This window comes from Lucilia cuprina, chromosome 2 (assembly GCF_022045245.1).
Source record: "Lucilia cuprina isolate Lc7/37 chromosome 2, ASM2204524v1, whole genome shotgun sequence".
In the NCBI taxonomy this organism is placed as follows: Eukaryota; Metazoa; Arthropoda; class Insecta; order Diptera; family Calliphoridae; genus Lucilia; species Lucilia cuprina.
In genome coordinates, this window is record NC_060950.1 from 61,021,955 (window position 1) to 61,033,631 (window position 11,677).

Consider the following 11,677-nt stretch of genomic DNA (forward strand, 5'->3'; position numbering starts at 1 on the left):
CTAGAACTGAACTAGAACTGAACTTGAACTTGAACTTGAACTGAACTGAACTAGAACTGAACTAGAACTGAACTAGAACTGAACTAGAACTGAACTAGAACTGAACTAGAACTAAACTAGAACTGAACTAGAACTAGAGCTGAACTAAAACTGAACTAGAACTGAACTAGAACTGAACTAGAACTGAACTAGAACTGAACTAGAACTGAACTAGAACTGAACTAGAACTAAAGTAGAACTGAACTGGAACTGAACTGGAACTGAACTGGAACTGAACTAGAACTGAACTAGAACTGAACTAGAACTGAACTAGAACTTAACAAGAACGGAACCTGTACTTAACTAGAACTGAAATAGAACTGATCTTTAGTTGAACTATAACTGAACTAGAACTGATCTACAACTGATTTAAAACTGCTCTAGAAATGAACTACAACTAAACCATATTTTTTTAAAATTCTGCATCTTAATGTTATTTTTCACTGTTCACCATTATTTCTATTGAATTTCAATAAAACATCCAATAACTTTGGTTACTCAAAAAGACTCAAACACTGTGGCAAACAAACAAACAAACACACAGCAATTGTGATGCGTTCCACACACTAAAATAATTTCAAGCCAACTCATGGTGGAAATATTCTACTCCAAACAAACTCCAAGAGTTTAAAAACAACCATTCTTTTTTTATTCAACTTGAAGGAAGTTGCGCATAAAGAAACCCCAAAAACCGCAAAAATCTAAAAACAGAAATCTTAAACAAAAAGAACAAATAACAGCAAAACAACAACCACCAGCATTTGTGTTAAAACTTTTGCTGTAAAATCGCACTTGGTTTTGGACTCTAATACTTACAGGCATTGAAATTACTTACTATTGATGTTGCTGTTGTCGTTGCTTTGGTTTTTTTGTTATTATTACTGTTGCAAGAAGTTATGTGCAACAAAAATATTGTTCACTGCGAACCTCGAAATTGTACAAGCTTTAAGGTCGTTTAGTTCTCTTCTATTGTGGTTGTTTAGAAATAATTGTTGTTGTTGGTAAATTGCTGTTGCATGGTTTTTTATGTTGGTTGGTTACTGCTGCTGCTGCTGTGCAAAAAATCTAGGTGCAAAAAATAGAACTTTATGTTGATGTTGCAAGAAAAAACTATAAAGCAACTACTAGAACGACTTGAGACGAAAACAAACAACAACTAGACATTAGCAACATATGCTACATAGACAAAAAGACAGACGTATAGATGGACAGACAATCACACAATCAGCTTTATGTTTAAGGCATCTAACTTAAGAAACAACTACAGTACTGCCAGGCAGCAAAGAAGCAAATAGTAGTCACTCACCAAAAATAAAACGAATGAAAAAATTGCAGCCATAGAGAAAAAACTTGAATGGTGAGTGACCATATTTGGACACTGAAAAAAAATTTAGGAAATCATAATAAAATTTTTGAAAATTTGGAAATTTTGCCAAAAATTTCTTCGATTCTGTTTTATAGAAAATGTTTCGACAACAAATTCACTCTTTATAGAAAATTTTCCATAAAATATTTCTCTCAGTGTTTGTCCACTTAAGGTATTTATTTGTGTACTAGTTATATAAAATAATAAATAAAAAATCGATACTCTTTCCTCGGATACCATGTTCAAATATGATTTGTGTTACTTAAGCAGGTTGTTTGCACAAAATCCAACTTACCAAAAAAAAAAAATTGTAAATCTATAGAGTAACAACAATGTTGCAAATTTTTATGATAATTTTATGAACTGGAATGGCGCCGAAAATTGTTGGTGAAAGAAACAAATTTTATTGATCATTTAAAAAATAATATAAAAAAATTCATAAATCAGTAGAAAAATATATTTTTATTTAAAACAATTATAGTTTGTTTATAATTCCATTAATAGAACTATGACTAATAGTAAATGTTGTAATTGTTTTTAAATCAATATTCAAAATGTTATATAAAAGTGTTTTTTTTTTCAACTTTTGCACGTTTATTTATAGAGGTGTGCTGGTAAATTTGCAAAATATTTATTTAATTCCCCTTTAGAATGGACTGAGGTTACACATAAGCTCTAGCCAGTTTAACAAATAACTTACAACATGTAAGAATGTTTGTTTGTTTGTTTGTTCTGTTTTAAATGTATTCCAAGAGAAAACACTATACCACATTTTATAATAATATCATATCAATCTTAGAAGTGCACAAAATTACAGAACACAAGTATAACAAGTAGCTATTTGGTAATGGCAATGTAATCAGCAACGAAGTGGGAATACACTACAGAATAACAAACTAGACTATTGAATAAACTGTAGAATAAACTATAGAGTATATACTAGACTTTAGACTATACTATAAACTAGCCTATAGCCTATACTATAGACTACACTATAGAGTAGAATATAAACTAGTCTTGAGACTAGATTATAGATAAGACTATAGACTTGACTATAAAGCGAACTATAGACTGGACTATGTACTGAACTATAGACTAGAATATACTATAGACTTGACTATAAACTTGACTGTAGACTAGACTGTAGACTAAACTATAGACCAGACTATAGACTAGACTGTAGACTAAACTATAGACCAGACTATAGACTAGACTATAGACTAGACTATAGACTAGACTATAGACTAGACTATAGACTAGACTATAGACTAGACTATAGACTAAACTATAGACTAGATTATAGACTAGATTAAAGATTAGATTATAGACTAGACTGTAGACTAGACTATAGACTAGACTATAGACTAGAATATAGACTAGACTATAGACTAGAGACTAGACTATAGACTAAACTATAGACTAGGCTATAGACTAGACTATAGTCTAGAATAGAGTATAGACTAGAATATAGACTAGAATATAGATTAGAGTATAGACTAGAGTAAAGACTAGAGTAATGACTAGACTAAAAACTAGACCATAAACTAGACTATAAACTAGGCTAAAGACTAGACTACAGTATAGATTGGACTATGGACTATGAACTGGACTATAGAACTGAACAAAAACTATAGACTAGACTATAGAGTAGCCTAATGAATAGACTTTAGACTAGACTATATACTAGACTTTAGACTAGACTATAGACTAGACCATAGAGTAGATCATAGACTAGACTAGACCATAGACTAGACTATAGACTTCATCATAGACTAGACTATAGACTAGATCATATACTAGACTATAGTCTAGACGATAGACTAGACTATAGGATAGACCATAGACTAGACTATAGACTAAACTATAGACTAGACTATAGACTAAACTATAGACTAGACTATAGACTAAACTATAGACTAGACTATAGACTAAAGACTAAAGACTAGACTATAAACAAGACTTTAGACTTGACTAGACTACAGACTAGACTTTAGACTAGATTATAGACTAGACTATAGACTAGACTATATAATAGACTATAGAATATACTATAGAATAGACTATAGACTAGACTATAGACTTCATCATAGACTAGACTATAGACTTGATCATAGACTTGACTATAGACTTCATCATAGACTAGACTATAGACTAGACTATAGACTAGATCATAGACTAGACTATAGACTAGACTATAGACTAGACTATAGACTATACTATAGGCTAAAACATAGACTAGACTCTAGACTAGACTATATACTAGACTATATACTAGACTATAGATTAGACTATAGAATAGACTATAGACTGGACTATAGACTGGACTATAGACTAGACTATAGACTGGACTATAGACTAGACTATAGACTTGACTTTAGACTGGACTATAGACTAGACTATAGAATAGAATAGAATAAAGTATGGACTATCGACTACAGACTATTGGACTACAGACTAGACTATAGATTTGTCTATAGGCTACATAAAGAATTTCCTAAAATTTCTCTTATTTAATAACTTTTTATTTAATTTTTTTCTGTACTTTATTAGAACACCTATGCGTATGATTTATATTTATTAAATATAATTTTAATTCGCCCACATACGTATGAGTTATTTGTAGAAAATAATCTGTCTGCATTTTTGTCAAAGTTAATAAAAGTGAAAACCTTTTTTATTTGTATTTCCAAATTACTTACATATATCCCTCATCTTAACCTAATAACAACCACATCAAAGACTTTTTGACGAACCACTACAACTCTTCTCAACTCATTGAACTTTTGCCATAGCAATCAAAAAGCCAACTAGCCAACCAACCCCATCTTAAACGTGTCATTTAACTAAAAAAATACAATGTAGGGTATGACATAAAAACATGGTAAAGTCATGTTAAAAACAGTTTATAACTACATACTACAAGCTACTGCTATTACGGCTGTTATTATAGCAAAACAACAACAACTACTACAACTACTTGTATTCAAGCATAACAACATCTAACTAACATCATAGAAAACAAAACTCTAGTTTCTGACAGCCCAACAGTAGAAGAAGTTCAAGCTGTATACCTAAAACTAAAGAAAAGTCTGAAGATGAAATATAAAGAAGAGACAGACAGACATGTTATACAGAATCAGGAAGTAATTTTTGATGATGTACTACACCATTTATACCAATACGATGTATGTCTACAATATGTATAAAATACTATGCACATCTAAGTTTTGTATCTGTGTAACCATTTTATTTGATTTTCTGTTTTGTTTTTTCTTGCCTAAAGATTTACGCATATAATAGATGCTAAGGTTAAATAAAAGATATGTAGTTGTGTTTCAGATGTTATACCCATATATATTTTTAAACTTATAGGATTTTATATATTTAAAAAGAGGAATTGCTTTGAATTTTATTATTTTCTTTAGAGTATGTTTTAGAAGAAAACTATATTAACAGCTAATAACCCAATGGAATCTCCAAAGACTTCTTACCAAATCTTGGCGAACAATTAGGAATTAGTCCTTCAATAATACAGGACAAGAATTGGCTCATAGTAGTTGAACTACTTAATCTTAATGTTTCAATTCTACAAAAAATACACTAGACATTATTACTGACTAAACTAAATTGTAGACAAGGCTATATGCTAGATTATAGACTAGACCAGATTATCTATATATATAAAATTCTAACGTTACTGACTGACTGACTGACTGACTGACTGATTGACTGATTCATCATCGCACAGCCTAAACGGTTAAAGCTAAAGAGCTGAAATTTGGACAGGGGGTTGGTCTCCCACCAAATAGATCCACTAAGACGGGATTTTTGGAAATTCGAATGTTTAGGGGGCAAAAAAGGGTAAAAACGGGTAAAATCGGTAACCTTATATCTCCTAAAATAGAAAAGATACAATAATAGTTTAAAGCTTATCGTCGTTCATTTAAAAAATAAGTGGACAGGTGTCTGATACTTTTTTCAATTTCGGCCCCTTTAGGGAATAAACGGGTAAAAACTGTATTTTGGTACTTTTTTTGCACCCCATGTATCTTTTAAACCAGTGAACATTCAAACAATATTTTTGACTCCTTCATAACTTGACGAAAAAATAAAAATACAAATTTAGTACTTTTTGGTTATTCGGATGTTTAAGGGGTGAAAATTGTACCTATTTTTGGTACTTTTTTCATAAAACATTGATTTTGGTTTATTAACTTATACAATAAAATACGTAAAACGGGCTCCCACTACGATGTTGCATCATTTTGGAATAGAATTTTATTTCGTTAATGAAATTAAGCATGTAGAGCCCGGAGTAAATGAGAATCTATAAAAGGGGACTTTTTGGTACTTTTTTGTTCTTCAAAATGTACTTTTTGAATTTCCTATAATATTGAACCTAGAAACATGAAATTAAGTATGTAGAGCCCGGAGTAAATGAGAATCTATAAAAGGGGACTTTTTGGTACTTTTCGTTCTTCAAAAGGTACTTTTTTAATTTCCTATAATATTGAACCTAGAAACATGAAATTAAGTATGTAGAGGATGAATTAAGTGAGAACCTATAAAAGGGGACTTTTGGTACTTTTTCGTTCTTCAAAAGGTACTTTTTGATATTTTATATAATAATTGAACCTAGAAACATGAAATTAAGCATGTAGAGCCCAGAGTAAATGAGAATCTATAAAAGGAGACTTTTTGGTACTGTTTCGTTCTACAAAAGGTCTTTTTTGAGTTTTCTATAAAATTTAACCTAGAAACAAGAAAATAAGCATGTAGAGCCGGAGTAAATGAGAATCTATAAAAGGGAACTTTTCGTTCATCAAGAGGTACTTTTTGAATTTTTTTATAATAATGAACCTAGAAACATGAAATTAAGTATGTAGAGCATGGATTAAGTGAGAACATATAAAAGGGAACTTTTTGAAACCTTTTCGTTCTTCAAAAGGTACTTTTTGGATTTTTTGTATAATATTGAACCTAGAAACGTGAAATTAAGCATGTAGAGGATGGATTAAGTGAGAACCTATAAAAGGGGATTTTTTGGTACTTTTTCCGTTCTACAAAAGGGTACATTTTGAATTTTCTATAATATTGAACCTAGAAACATGAAATTAAGCATGTAGAGCCCGGAGTAAATGAGAATCTATAAAAGGAGACTTTTGGTACTGTTTCGTTCTACAAAAGGTACTTTTTGAGTTTTCTATAAAATTTAACCTAGAAACAAGAAAATAAGCATGAAGAGCCCGGAGTAAATGAGAATCTATAAAAGGGGACTTTTTGGTACTTTTTCGTTCTTCAAAAGGTACTTTTTGAATTTCCTACAATATTGAACCTATGAAACATGAAATTAAGTATGTAGAGCCCGGAGTAAATAAGAATCTATAAAGGGTACTTTTTGGTACTTTTTCGTTCTTCAAAAGGTACTTTTTTAATTTCCTATAATATATTGAACCTAGAAACATGAAATTAAGTATGTAGAGCCTGGATTAAGTGAGAACCTATAAAAGGGTACTTTTTCGTTCTTCAAAAGGTACTTTTTGTGTTTTTTATAATATTGATCCTAGAAACATGAAATTAAGCATGTGGAGCCCGGAGTTAATTAGAATCTTTAAAGCAATCAGGGACTTGAGGAAATGAAAATTTAAACTAGAATATTTTCTGGTACTTTTTGAATTTTCTATAATATTGAACTTAGGAACATGAAATTAAATAAAATAGGTCCTTTGGTACTTTTTCGTACTTCACTGGTACGTTTAGAGTTTTCTAAAATATTGAATATATAAACATAAAATTAAACACGCAGTTATTCAATTGAACGAAAATTTAAAAAGCATACTCTGGTACTTTTTGTTCTTATTTACTAATACTTTTCGAATTTTCTATAATATTGAACCTAAAAACATTAAATTGGACATGTAGCTTCCTGATTGTATAAAAATCTTTATGCGATTTTTTTTGGTTTCTGGTTGAAAATTAAACATGCGTCATCCTGATTTAATGAAAAATATATAAAAAGGCACTGTCTGGTACGCTTTTTCGTTCTTCAACTGTTTTTTTCTAATTTCTGTAATATTGAGACTAGAATCATAAAATCAAACTTAAAGAGTTCTCTAAAAGGGAATTTTTGATATTGCAGATATATATACATTTACAATAATGATATTTATTTTATTCCATTACGATGAGGGTAGCGAAGCACACTGGGTATAGCTAGTAATTATAAACTAGAGTAGACTTTCGACTATCGACTAGCCCATAGGCCATAGACTAGACTTCAAACTAGACCATAATCTAGACTATAGACTAAACTATGAACTAGACTGTAGACTTAACTATAGGCTAAATTATAGACTAAACTATAAACCTAACTATAGACTATACTATAGACCAAACTAGAAACTAGACTATAGACTAGACTATAGATTAGATTATAGACTAGTTTATAGACTAGACTATACTATAGACAAGACTATAGACTGGCCTATAGACTAGACAATAGACTAGACTATAGACTAGACTGTAGACTAGACTATAGACTAGACTATAGACTAGACTATAGACTAGACTATAAACTAGACAATAGACTAGACTAAAGACTAGACTATAGACTAGACTATAGACTAGACTAGACTATAGACTAGACTATAGACTAGACTATAGACTAGACTAGACTATAGACTAGACTAGACTAGACTAGACTAGACTAGACTAGACTATAGACTATAGACTAGACTAGACTATAGACTAGACTATAGACTAGATTAGACTAGACTATAGACTAGACTATAGACTAGACTATAGATTAGACTAGACTAAAGACTAGACTATAGACTAGACTAGACTATAGACTAGACTAGACTATAGACTAGACTAGACTATAGACTAGACTAGACTAAAGACTAGACTATAGACTAGACTATAGACTAGACTAGACTATAGACTAGACTAGACTATAGACTATAGACTATAGACTATATACTATATACTATAGACTATAGACTATAGACTATAGACTATAGACTATAGACTATAGACTATAGACTATAGACTATAGACTATAGACTATAGACTATAGACTAGACTATAGACTAGACTAGGCTAGACTAGACTAGACTAGACTAGACGAGACTAGACTATAGACTAGACTAGACTATAGACTAGACTAGACTAGACTAGACTATAGACTAGACTAGACTATAGACTAGACTAGACTACAGACTAGACTAGACTATAGACTAGACTAGACCAGACTATAGACTAGATTATAGACTAGACTTTAGACTAGACTATAGACTGGACTATAAACTGGACTGTAGACTAGACTAAAGACTAGACTATAGACTAGACTATAGACTACACTATAGACTACACTATAGACTAGACTATAGACTATAGACTAAACTATAGACTAGACTATAGACTAGACTAGACACTAGTCAATAGACTATACTATAGACTAGTCTATAGACTGAAATGTAGACTAGACTAGAGAACAGTCTTTAGATTATAGTTTTTATATCCAATAAAGTTTTTTGCTGGGTTATCTTTTCCTTCAGAATGTTTATAAAATTGTTATTGTAGTTAAGCTTTAATTTCGTCCAACTCTTTCCATCATTGTTATGGTATATTTTTTCATCTTTAACCCATCACCACCACAACGTAAATACAGTAGTAGAAGTTCATTGTTATAGTCCTTTAGCATGTAAAAGACACACACACATCAAAAACCCCTCTTGTATTAAGCCCAATCATCAAGTTGATTATCACGATCATAATTCTATGGCGTGTAGTTTACCTGAAGTTTGTATTATTTTCGCAATATGTAAATATAAATATGAAGAGACGTAGAGAAAAAGCTCATTATACGTATTTTGATAAAATTGTAAATAAAAATAATGAGTTTTCTTCTTTGTTTATTTTTCTATTTATATATTATGTTGTCTATGGAGTTATTAGGAGTAATAGCTTTAAAATATGTTATTGCAGTCTGAAATGTTTAAGATTAAAATGAAAGGAAAGCAAATTAACAGGAACAGTGGATATTGTGAGTGTCGTTTTAAAAGGAGCATCTAGGGATCTACTCTATAGTTCCTCTATTGGGATTTAATTAGTGATTTAGATACATATATGTATGTGTATAGAAAACAAATAATTAGAATTAAACATAAACCAATGGATGATATAAATCATGTTCAAAAAAATTAAATCCAATTAAATTTGAACATAGATTTTTTTTAGATATTTAGATATTTAAGTAAAATTTGCCGTCATATATTAGAAATTAGCAGTATGTTTTTTGAAAGAAGTTATAGAGGAACTACGCCATAGATTTTTACCACATGCTGAACTCAAATGAAAATATGCATTTTTACGCTTGACTTGACTACAGTCTTTTTTCCCCCAAACAAATTTCATGGTATTTCTAGTTATAACTGCAAAAGACGATGAAACAAAATTACAAATAAAAGAAAACCTAAACAGCCAATACAATTAGACGTAAGTTTAATTAATCAAAAGTTCATACACATACGAACAAATATATAAAGGAACATATAAAAATAATAATGACTTGCCAATAGAAATATAAACGAACAGTGGAATAGTCATAGTATGTGCAATAAAAACTATACCCCATCCGCTATAAATTCTCTATTACTTTTCGCAATATCTATGGATATAACATATATTGGCAATGCATCAAATTTATAAATATTTTACTGCGATTTTACTACTTCTTCGGCAGCAGCAACAAAAACAGCGACTTTAAAACGATAGTAATTTGTTAATATTTTTTTCGTTTTTTTTTTCGTTTTTCTTTATGCTTACGGATGAAACAACGTTCTAAATGAAAAATAATCTTTGACAATTGCACGGTTCAGTAACAGTGACTAATCGATTTTTAGTCAGTTTTTTTATTTTTGGTTTTCAGTATAATTTTCTAATATATGAAACTACAAATACAACCAACACACTTTTAATGCCCGATAATTCTAGAGTGGACTACACCAAAAACCATTTTATATATGTAGAAACTTAACCAGAACTGTACTAGAACTGAACTAGAACTTAACTAGAACTTAACTAGAACTGAACTAGAACTGAACTAGAACTGAACTAGAACTGAACTAGAACAGAACAAGAACTGAACTAGAACTGAATTAAAACTGAACTAGAACTGAACTAGAACTGAACTAGAACTGAACTAGAACTGAACTAGAACTGAACTAGAACTGAACTAGAACTGAACTAGAACTGAACTAGAACTGAACTAGAACTGAACTAGAACTGAACTAGAACTGAACTAGAACTGAACTAGAACAGAACTAGAACTGAACTAGAACTAAACTAGAACTGAACTAGAACTGAACTAGAACTGAACTAGAACTGAACTAGAACTGAACTAGAACTGAACAAGAACTGAACTAGAACTGAACTAGAACTGAACTAGAACTGAACTAGAACTGAACTAAAACTGAACTAGAACTGAACTAGAACTGTACTAGAACTAAACTAGAACTGAACTAAAACTCATGAGAATAGAACTGATTTACGACTAAACTAGAATTGAACTTGGACTGAACTAGAACTGAACAAGAACTACATGCTAGAAGCCAATTGCATAGTATTTTCTTAAGGAATACATTGTTTTCATTTAAAACTGCTGGGTATACATATGACTAAATGAGTTTTGTGGCACGTGAATTTGTATAATATTTTGTAATAGAAACCAAAGAAGCCATAAATATAGTACCTGGTACGAAAAGTTGCAAAAAATGTAGTAGAGAAAATACCGACAAAATAAAATCATATTTATTTTTAACACAATTAAAAAAGCCTAAAAGGGCGTAGAATGGGGGAGCAAGATTAAGGGTATTCGATAAAGTTAAAAATGTTTATCGTCTCATGCTAGCAACTCTCAACCGGCAATTTTGGCATTATGATCTGATGATTCCAAACAGTCGTAATCAGTTGAATTATATCACTGAAAAAATTAATTAAAACCTTTTTTATCCAGCAAATATCTTACATTATGTCTTCTTCTAACACAATTTTAAAAACTAGGTTTCTCTAGTGTTAAATATTTTCAATTTTTTTCGTGCACACAATATTTTTCTTGTGGCATTTTCTAAAATTTACAATAGCTTAATTGCATTTTCTAATATATGAGTGTGGCACAACACAAACAAAAAATACCGGCAAAATATCTAACTATTCATAAAGAAAAAATCTTTAGAAAGAAAAAAAACGCAAATAAAAAAAGAATTCTTG